The following is an 11,924-nucleotide window of genomic DNA, read 5'->3' on the forward strand; positions in this document are numbered from 1 at the left end:
AAATTAAAAAAAAAAAAAGAATTTAACTGAGCAGCTCATGGTGGCTCAGTCGGTTAAGTCTCTGACTTGGGCTCAGGTCATGATCTTGCAGTTCATGAGTTTGAGCCCCACATCGGGCTCTGTGCTGACAGCTCAGAGCCTGGAGCCTGCTTTGGATTCTGTGTCTCCCTCTCTCTACCCCTCTGCCGTTCATGCTCTGTCTCCGTCTCTCTCAAGAATAAATATTTAAACAAATTTAAAAAAAAAACAACAATTTAATTGAACCATTAATGTATTGCCTTGAACTGACTCAGATCTGGAAGACAGGTTAAAAACAAAAACAAAATCCCAAACCTAACTGTCAAGGAAGGTGGCTCAGTCCTGGCGCTTGTGGTGGTGGGGGAAGGGATCATACGAATCAACTCAGGACGTATGGTTTCATGACATGCCACACTCTGGAGCTACCTGATTAATTTATCACAACTGGGGGGGGGGGATATCCACAGGGGCCGGAGTATTTTTATTGGAATCTGATTGCCATGGCCACGGTACTGCCTGCCAGGATAACCAAGTGCAGTTTACCCCTGGTGGTTAGCAGCTTTCACATGGGCACACGCATCTTGAGCTCCTCCCGTTCCCCTGAGATCTGGGAGCCCATCCCAGTGACAGCGCTTGCACTCAGCATTCCGTGTTGAGAGAAGGCTTTTTGTACTGAGCTGTCACCTCTCTTAGGAGACGGATACAGAATCTGTTCACTACACCTTCATGCCTCCTTCCTTAAATGTATCTTCTTGCTCTGCAGAGGCTGGAAAGCTAAAACCCATGCCTTTCTCAGACTCCTTTCCAGCTCATATTCTGGAAGCAAATTGGTTTCTGCCAATTAGATACACTCTTGAATGACATGAAAGAGAGAAGTGGGACAGGAACTATTTGCCTGCCGTCGTTTTTGCTGGCAAGCAAGGCTGTGTGATCAGTGTCAGTAGGTAAAGGCAGCTGTTGAACTAAGCGTGTCTAGGCACAACTCTCGACAGCATCAAGTGGCTGTTGAGACAGCGGTGCCTTTTCCTCTTATCGGAGGATCAAACTCCAGAATTTCACAGCTCCGATGCTGTCCTACCCTCCACACACTCCTGCATCTCTGTTATGATTTTGCAAGCATCTAATTGGGTGCAATTATCTTACTGCTTAAACTACCTGCAGTGGTTTCACTTTTCCTACCATAACACTGGTTCCCCTTAACAGTCTATATGTTTTGCTATGAAAATGAAAGTTTATGTCAAAAATGTGGTGGTGGGGAGCTGCCTGGACTAGGTGAGCATCATCTATCCAATCCTTTATTCCCTTTTCCTCGAGTCTCTGTATTCTTTCCTTTAGACTTGTTAAGGGATTTCTGACTTTTGAGATGTAATTGGTCGTGGGACAAAGTTCTGTACACATTTACATCGAATGGTCTTTCCCCAACTTGTTATGCACTGAATATGCAATCTCTGGAGGTTCCCCGTATCTGTACATTCTTCCACGTAGAATATGGGGACCGTACTCCTTATCTAACAACCTCAAAGTCTAGTTCCCCATTCTCCAAGTTTCGGAGGGGACATAGGTTAGCAAATTTCTACAACTTCTTCTAGACTTCTAACTCTGGTGTATCAGTTGTCGGGATTACCTCCCCCTCCCCCTACCAGGGCCATTTGAAATTTGTGGCTGGTTGCCATAGCAACCGTGTGACTTGGGCTCTGAGGGAAATTATTAGTTCTCACATGCAAAGGTGGCAACGTGCCCTTGGCCAAAGAAAGCAGGGTGAGGGGTTATTTCAAGATGGTTTGAAGATTTCAGTTTCCTTTATGTCAGTTCCTCTCAAACTTTCATCACAGTCCCCCCGCTCCCCATCAGAGCTGTGAAGACATCCTAAACCTGACAGCTATGAGCCCACCTGAGAGTCTCTGATTTAGTAGGTCTGGGGCAGGGCTAGAAAATTTGCATTTCTAGCAAGTTCTCAGGGGATGCCAATACCATCTCAAAGATGCACTTCATTCAGTCCTACAAATCTTCTTCAATGTTGCCTTTCCCACTAGCCTGGATGCACTGCCTCCTGATCATTTCTCCAACCTTCATGTGAAAGACATACAGAGACTTGTGAAGTCAACTCGCAAAATCAGTTTCTGGGTTTGGTTTGTACGTCCTCAACCTTACAGCTTTAGAGAGGAACCGATTTTTTTTTTTTTTTTTTGTCAAAGTTGCAGAAAAAACTGGCATATCACCAAGGTGAAATTTTGAGATTTGATTTTGTTCTCTTGTTTTAAGTTATACATTGAGTGAAAAAATGACCATTATACCTGGTTGTCCGCCATTCATCATCCCTTTAATTTGGTCAGTGAAGCAACTACGAGGCTCCCAGAGCCCCAAACTTATTGAATATTAACAGGAGTCTCAGATTCTTTTGCCTCATAGTAGTCAAATAACTAATTCCAAACACCCCACATTTCCCCATGGGTGCCCTTTTTCTGGCACCACTTTCCCTGTTAATTAAGGTTCTTTGCTTGTCAATAACAGAAACTGATTCTGTCCTGGGATGACTGGCAGGATAGTAGGTAGTTCACATTAGCAAAGGAGAAATCGATCAGCCTTCATGAAAGACAGTAACCAGGTGAGATCCAGAGCTCTCTGTAACTCAGGGCAATCCCACTGCCCCATCCACCCTCAGTCCTTTGAAATTCTACTCCAGATTCCATTCCTGTGAGAGGGAATGTGACGGACCTAGTGTGGATCATGTATTTGATGGACCCTAAGGTGGTAGTAGGAAAAGGGGCTTTGATAGAGATACAGTCAGTGGTTCAGGACCCAACACGACTGCATGGAGAGTGGAGTGAAACTCCCCAAAAGGAAGATATTCCAAGCAGAAGGGTAACAGATGTCTGTCTAGTCTGAACAGTACTGACTCTCTTTTACCACCCAGCTCTACGACCTTGCTTTTAGGAAAGGTATCCTGATGCTTTTCTTCAGCAGGTTCTCTCTCCCTAAAGCGAAGGGTCAAGATTTAAAGATGCAGATAACACAGGACAAAGGATAGCATCTTTCTTTCTTTCTTTCTTTCTTTCTTTCTTTCTTTCTTTCTTATTTTGTAATTTACATCCAAGTTAGTTAGCATATAGTGCAACAATGATTTCAGGAGTAGTTTCCTTAATGGGCCTTAGCCATTTAACCCCCCCCCCCCCACAACCCCTCCAGTAACCCTCTGTTTTTTCTCCATATTTAATAAGAGTCTCTTACGTTTTGTCCCCCTCCCTGTTTTTATATTATTTTTGCTTCCCTTCCCTTATGTTCATCTGTTTTGTATCTTAAAGTCCTCATATAAGTGAAGTCATATGATATTTGTCTTTCTCTGACTGACTAATTTTGCTTAACATAATACCATCTAGTTCCATCCACGAAGTTGCAAATGGCAAGATTTCATTCTTTTTGATTGCTGAGTAATACTCCATTGCGTATATATACCACATCTTCTTTATCCATTCATCCATCGATGGACATTTGGGCCCTTTCCCTACTTTGGCTGTTGTCGATAGTGCTGCTGTAAACATTGGGGTGCATGAAGATAGCACCTTTCTATCCCTTTGAATAGTTTGGATTTTTCTGTCTCAGGGAGGTACATACTCCCTACTTACTGATTCTCCATCTAGATTCTGGGATCTTAGCTTCCTTCATACAGATACTAGGATCCTAACCAGCTCAAGACAGGACAGTCACTGTTGCTTAGAAAAGCATAGAAAATCAAACACATTCATAGGAATTTTCCCATTCTTTTTAGGGATGTGTGCTGTTGCTTATTTTTTCTTCTTCTGTCTTGTTCTCCTGCCTTCTAATTTTAGCTTCACCTGCAATAGTAAGGGGAGACAGCGTTCAGGACCTGCTTCTGCCTCTTGGCCCTGCTCCTTGTGAAAGCCAGTCTCCCCCGCACCCCCTCAAGCACACATCGAGTCTTTATTCCAAAGGACAAGATGGCTTTCAGGAACCAGTACATAGTATGGGTAGTACCAGAGCGGCTGGCAACCAGAAACTGTATCAGTTGGCTTTCAGCAGAGTAGCAAACAATCCCCCAATATCATATTGAGGATAGGAAAGTCTACTGTTTATGTTTTACATCGGCTGTAGGTTGCTGTGGCATTGATGCATGTGGTCTCCTTACAGGACCTAGACAAGAACAGCAGCCCCTTTTCTGAGACATGCTTTTCTTTTGGCAGAACAGCTAAGTCACATGTTAGCTCTTGAAGAGGGAGTGATAAACCCAAAGTGGCAAATGGGGCACTCCAGATGAAGGGTGTATGAGGATATTTTGTACTATCTTTGGAACCCTTTATAGTAGGATATAGGTTTCTCCCAACGCTGAAAATACGGCATTCCTAGGAAATCTTCTGTAAGCTGCAATGATGTAAGGCAAACAAGCAATTACACTAATTTATATGGAAAATGTTTTGAGCACTCCCAGACCCCAAAATTTACCTTTCTTGGGCACATCTTATGGATGCACAAAATACAGGGAGATAAAGCACAGATGCTTGCAGGGACATTTCAGAACTCTGGTGGCCTGATGGCTGCAAAGCCGAGTCTAGTTCCCAGGGATCTAGGGGCTTGCACACTTGCTGCTCACAGCACACGCTGCCGGTATGAGGGCTCCCTGCAAAACAAGTGCTGGACATTATTTCTGCTTTTTTTTTTTTTTTCATAAAAGAGAAATCCTCTTCAGGTTTCTTTTGGTTGGAGAAAACAGTTACTAATGTTGGTCTTTCGTAAAAGTGGAGTGGCATACCATGAATTTTTGAAAGGGTGGTGGGGTGAGGGTAGCTGTATAAATGTGTCTCATGTAAAGGTGTCCTGAGGAAGTGTTGGGTCACTATACTGTACACCTGAAACTAACAGGATACAGTATGTTAACTAACTGGAATTTAAATAAACACTTAACAAATAATAAGGGCAATCTCGAAGAAGGCAGTGTGGGTCTATATACTGGCTTCATGAAGTTGCCAGGCTCCCAGCTTCTCCCAGCTCTCTGCAACTTTCCATGTGCCCTGCCCCCTTGTGGTTGAAGATGGGTGCTGCAGTTCCCACAATCACCCTCTAGGTCACTGCATGGAGTAAGGGGAGACTATGCTTGTTAACATTTTAAGTGTAAAATTATGTCAAAATAAAAAGTTAGGAAAAACAAGTGATTTGTGTAAACATTTCTCTTTTTTTAAGTTTATTTATTTTGAGAGAGAAAGAGAGCACAGGGGAGGGGCAGAAAGACAGGGAGAGAGAATTCCAAGCAGGTTCTGCACTAATGGCATAGGGATTGAACTCAGAAACTGTGAGATCATGACCTGAGCAGAAATCTAGAGCAGGACCCTTAACCGACTGAGCCACCCAGGTACCCCAACACATTTCTTTTTTAAGTGAAATTTTAATAATTATTTTAGCTAGGTATCATAATGGGAGTCGTGACAGTGATGAATCCAATCATTTAGGATTTCTAGAAATTTGAGGGACTAGAAATTTAAGATTTTGACAAAGGGGATCATCAAATGGGAAAGAGGATCTAGTAAGAAGTGAAGCTTCATTATTTTTCTTGGAGGTAAATATAATATATAAGTCCAGGAAAAATTTCTTCAAGAATGACTCATAGGAACAATATCCTGGTGTTTTCACATATTAAAAATGGCTGATCTGTGGCCTTTGTTCTTTTGTGTGTGTGTGTGTGTGTGTGTGTGTGTGTGTGTGTGTGGCCTTTGTTCTTACATAAGTTTTGCTCAATTGCCTTATAGAAATGAATGCCCAGCAATACAGAAAGTATAGACCCACCCAGTCTAAACTTACTTTATCTAATATATGACCTGAACTTTTTGTCTGGCTGTTCATAGTGTTACTTCTTTTTCTTTAGAATTTAGCATTTTTACCTGGATATGTCTCAAGAGTGATAGCTTTGAAACAGTTTTTCCTGGTACAAAGCGTGTTCTTTTAAGGTACAGATTCAAATCCTATTCTAATCTTGGAGAATTGTTTTATGTATTGATACATGTGTTCTCTTCCTGTATTTCCATTTTCTCTGTTGGGAACTCAGAAGTGTGTGTAGAATTGGATATTGCTTGCCTGCTTTCTCATCGATATTCTCTGCCAATCCTTATTTTAATTAACATTTTTATTGAAGTATAATATTCCTATGAAAACTGCACAGATCATAAATGCATAGCTCATTGAATTATCATACCCATGTAGCCACAACTCATACTTTAATTTTTAAAAACATTTTATTTAATTTCATTTTGCTTCCTTTTCTCATTCCTAAACTGTACGTATCTTTCTAGGTTTTCAGCATGATTTTCCTTTCCAGTTTGACCTTCAATGCTGTAACTGCTTCTTTTTTCTTCCACATTTTTCCCCGAGTTCTGTCAGCTTTCAATTCTCCATTTCCTCCCCAGGCTCTGTATCTCTACTTGTTCTTTTGATGTATTGCATATTTACAGGAAAGTGCTACATACTAAGTATATCCTACCTATGATCATGCAATATATGCAACATCTAAATATATCATGATCTGTGGTCCATCAAAATACATAATATTTCCAATATGTAGGACCCCATATACTCTTCACAGGTAATACCCACTACCCAGAGGTAATTTCCATTCAGGCCTTTTTCACTATAGATTAGTGTTGTTTCTTCTTGAACTCTTTCATATAAATGGAATTATCCAGTAAATTGTCTTTTGTATCATTATTTTTAATTGTGGTAAAATATACATAGCAAGGGGCACCTGGGTAGTTCAGTCATCTGACTCTTGATATTGGCTCAGGTCATGATCTCGCAGCTCCTGGAATCAAGCTCCACGTGGGGAACCTGCGCTGACAGCATGGAGCCTGTGTGGGATTCTCTTTCTCTGCCCCTCCCCTGCACATGTGCACACACTCTCTCTCCCTCTCAAAATAAATAAAAAGTATATATGTAACAAAAGCTTACCTTCTTAATCATTTTAAGTCTACAGTTCAATATTATTAAGTATAGTCACATTGTTACAGTACGCACTCCTTTGTGTTTATATTTTTAAAGTCATTATATGAATGAGTTTATCATTTTTTAAAAAATTCATTCTCCTGTTGAGATATTTTCAGTTTGTGGCTATTATACATAAAGCTGCTGTGAACATTATTGTACAAGGCTTTTTGCAGACATATGTTTTCATTTTTCTAATACCAATGCCTAGGAATTTCTAGGTCATCAAGTAGACATAGATATAATTAAAAAAATTTTTTTTTAAGCTTATTTATTTTTGAGAGAGAGGTAGGGGGGAGAGAGAGAATCCCAAGCAGGCCCTACAGGGCCGCACGAAGCCCAGTGTGGGGTTTGAACTTATGAACTGTGAGATCATGACCTGAGCTGAAACCAAGAGCAGACACTTAACGACTGAGCCACCCAGGCGCCCCAGATATAAATTTAACTTTGTAACACATTACTAAACAGTTTTTCCAAAGTGGTTGTAACATCTCATGCTCACCAGCCTTGTGTGAAAGTTACTGTTGCTCTAAATGCTTGCAACCCTTGATATTGTCAAACGTTTTTCATTGTAAGTCATTCAGATGGGTGTGTAGCAGTATCTCATTCAGGTTTTAATTTGCATCTCCTTGGTGACAAATCATGTTGTGCACTGTTTCATGTGCCTATTGGCCACTTGATTCTGTCCTTTCTGATTACTTATCTTTAAATGAAGTGAAGTTTTCCTAAAGCTGTTTTTGTAGGAAGTTTGTATAGAGGAAAATATGGGGCTGTGTTCTAAGCTGGTCCTCATTTTTCTTATGATCCAAGGATTGGTATGAATTGATCTAGTTTTCACTACTTCTGTGCAAAGGGAGACATGTAACCACAAGGCTGTTCATCATGTGAAGTTTCTCTTCTCTTCCATGGTGATACACTGCTTCTGGGAAATGATAATTAATCAATTATCATTTATTGATAATAAATAACATCATTTATTTCAAGTCTATATCTTTTGTTTCTTGGAACTAGAGTGTGCTCTAAGTAGCTTCTGTCACCAACCAGTGTATCTCATTCGTCTTGTTGCAAGCCAGGTATTTGGGTTTTGCAGTATAGGAAATGCCTCTACCTTGGAGCAAGATAGTTATCTTGCTGCATTTTTAAACTTTTTTTTTTTTTTTTTTTTTTTAGATGTGCATTATCAGGCATCCTCTCTCTGATTCCTCTACCGTTTGGCATTTCTCCCGCTTACTTTGGGAATTGGAGATTCAACATTCTTCTACATTTTGTTGAGATTGCAGTTAGCTTTCCTCTTTCTTATTTGTTGTGGTGATGCTGGTGACTTTGGGTGATTTCCAAGACGGAAAGGAGATACTGACCTGACACTACCACCTTCAAAGTAGAAGTTTTGGTAAATATCAATTACCAAATTAAAGCAGTTAGTTTGCTTCCATATTTTGCTGAGATTATTTATTTATTTTTAAAGTTTATTTATTTATTTTGAGAGAAAGAGAGAGAGAGAGAGATCGCAGGGGAGAGGGAGAGAGAGAGAGAGAGAGAGAGAGAGAGAGAGAGAGAGAGAGAGAGAGAATCCCAAGCAGGCTCCACACTGTCAGCCCAGAGCCCAACATGGGGCTCCATTTCAGGAACCATGAGATCATGACCTGAGCTGAAATCAGCAGTTGGATGCCCAACTGACTGAGCCACCCAGGCACCCCTATTTTTTTTAAACATGAATGGGTGCTGTATGTTATTTAAGGATTAAATATATTAGAATGATTTTTCATCTACCTGTTAATTTGACATATTTCATTGAAAGACGTTTTGATTCTGATCTATCCTTGTATCCCAGGATAACCTCTTCTTTATCTTTCATTTTTAACTACCTGAATTTGATCTGGAAATATTCCATTTAAGACTGCTTTATCTAGTCTCATAATTTAGTTGATGACTTTCTTTTCTTTCCAATTTTATCATCTAGCCTCTTAAAATGAGTTGGAGAAATTTTCCTCTTTTTGAAAATACTCTGAAATACTTTGTATATAGCAGGGATTACAAATCTGTGAGGGCCAGGTGGCTTTTTTTAGGAAGAGACACATAATTACTAATTTACTTTCTTTAACAGCTATTGGCTTATCCAGACATTCTATTTTTCTTTTCATCTCTACTTTCGAACTTATTGGCATAAAGACAATGTTTTATTTATCTTTATCTTATTTATCTTTATCTTATTTATCTTTATTTATCTTATAAATTAAAACATCTCCACCATATTTGTAGTTGTGTGCTCCTTTTGAATTCTAATCTGCCTTTTCTCGATTTTTTTTTTTAGCTTGTTCTATTTATGTCTATTTTGTAACTTCTATCAATAGTGAGCTTTTTGGTTTAGATCCCTCATATTTCTTTGCCACTCCGAATACAGTAATTTCTGCTCATTTTTTCATTATTTCTTTCCTTCTATTTCTTTATTCCTGCCTTATAGTGTTTCTAGCATCCTGAGCTGAACATATCGGCCATTTCACTTGCTGTAGCAGTATTCCACAAATTACAATAATGTAGCATTTTCATTATTATCTTGTTTTGTGTAATTTGGAATTTTCGTGATGATTTTGTTTTTACCATGAGTAATTTAGAGATATATATTTTTTTTGTTTCCAAGCACATGACTTGGAAAAAAAAATCTGCTTTTTGTGGACTTTCAATTTAATTGCACTAAAGTGAACATGAAATGAACATGAAATGAATGTAAAATGAACATGAAATGAAAGTAAAGTGAAGTGAAATGCGTGATAGTGATTTTTTTAATGTTTGTTTGCTTATTTATTTATTTATTTATTTATTCATTTATAGCATGAGCAGGGGAGGGGCAGAGAGAGAGGGAGAGAAAATTCCAAGCAGGCTCCAGGCTCAGCACAGACCCCAACTCAGAGCTCAAACTCAGGAAAGGTGAGATCATGGCCTGAGCCGAAATCAAGAGTAGGATGCTTAACCAACTGAGCCACCCAGGTTCCCCTGTATGATAATGATTTTTAGGAATTTGTAAAATTTCCTTTGTGAACTAGGATTTGGTAGATTTTTGTAAACGTTGCGATTTGAAAAAAAAAAAAAGTCCTATTTGATAGGCAGAACATCATCTTTTTTGTCATACAGAGCTCTTAGATAAAGTATTAGAAAAGCTTGTTAATTTTTGTTCACATTTACTAAGATTTTCTGGGGGTTTCCAATCCTTACTAAGATTTTTGTGTGTGCCTGGTCTAAGAGTTTCTGATAGTGGTATGTTTTAAATTTCAGGAACTAATCTTTTTTTTTTTTTTTTAATTTCCAAGATTATTTATTAATTATTGTGGTGGGTTAAATAATTCCTCTTACCCCCAAATTCTAGTTTGCTCAGAGCCTCAGAATGTGACTTTATTTGGAAATAGGGTCTTGGCAGATGTAATCAGTGAAGAAAAAGAGGAGAGGACACACACAACAATGCCACACAAAGGTGGAAGCCAAGATTAGAATGATGACTACAGGCTAAGGCATGACAAGGATTGCTAGGGACCACCAGAAAGGAGGGAAAAACCAGCAAAGATTCTTTTCTAGAGCCTTCAGAGAGAGGATGGCCCTGTCAGCTCCTTGATTTTGGACTTCTGGTTTCCAGAACTATAAGAAAAATAAATTTCTATTGTTTTTAAAGCACACAGTTTGTGGCAATTTATTATGGCAGCCCTAGGAAGTTAACACAATTATTCTTTTTTATATCCTCCTGTTCTCATTTCATTTATGCCTATTTTGTTCCGTACTTCCTTTCTTGCATTTGCGGATGTATTGTATTGGGTGTCTTGTATGGATGTTCTTGTATTTCTTGCATTTATGTCTATAAAGCATCCTTAGTCTATAAAGTTAATTTCCTCTTCTGTGAATTCAGGCTCCATTGCCCGTCTTTCTTGGCATGACAGCTCTTGATATGTTTTGAACTTTTATTTTGCAGTTCCATTTTGGGTGGACAAGTAGGTTTGTATTTGCTATTCCTCTGTGAGCCTCCTAAAGTGGCTGGCTCCTTTTCATAAACGAGGCCTCATTTACTGCCCTCCATCCATCAGCAGGCCTGTTGGCTCCACCTCCAAAGTAGATTCCAAATCCTACCACTTCTTTCCATCTTGGCCATTACCACCTTGAGCTATAAAACTTTATGACTGGTAACTCTGTTATCACTCTTGCTCACTGAATCAGATACACTGATTGTCAACTGTGTGGGTGCCCCAACAAACTCCCCAGTGCCTTTGAAGTTACATGGAGTCATGTCTCTAGTTATGGCCAATGGAAGTGTAAATGACATGTGTTCATTTCACATGGATTCAAGCTCTATTTTTCTTTCTATGCCTGGGCAACCAGAAGACGTCGGATACATTATTGCCTACTTGTAGGGAGCTGTACAGGAGTTGCCTCATGGGGAGTTTCATAGGAACTGTGTTGGAATTAGTGACTGTATCCCAGAAATTTTCATATGTTGTATTTTCTTTTTTATTCAGTTCTAATGTTTTCTAATTTCTGTTGAGGCTTCCCTTTTGACTCATGGGTTACTTAGAAGTGTGTTGTTTAGAAATATTTGAAGATTTCCCTATTACCTTTCTGTTATTGATTTCTTGGTTAGTTGTATCATGGTCAGAGAACATACTTTATATAATGAGTTCTTTTATTTTATGATTGCAATTATTTTAAATTGGTGAAGTTTTGTTTTATGATGTAGGATATGGTTTATCTTGGTGAATATTCCATGTGCACCTAAAAAGAATGTGTATTTGTGGGGCACCTGGGTGGCTCACTTGGTTGAACGTGTGACTTTGGCTCAGGTCATGATCTCACAGTTGCTGAGAGAGCATTGGGCTCTGTGCTGTCTCTGCTATCTCTGCACTTTGGATCCTCTGTGCCCCCCTCTCGCTGCACCTCCCCTGCCCATG

Source organism: Panthera leo, chromosome A1 (assembly GCF_018350215.1).
Source record: "Panthera leo isolate Ple1 chromosome A1, P.leo_Ple1_pat1.1, whole genome shotgun sequence".
NCBI lineage: Eukaryota > Metazoa > Chordata > Mammalia > Carnivora > Felidae > Panthera > Panthera leo.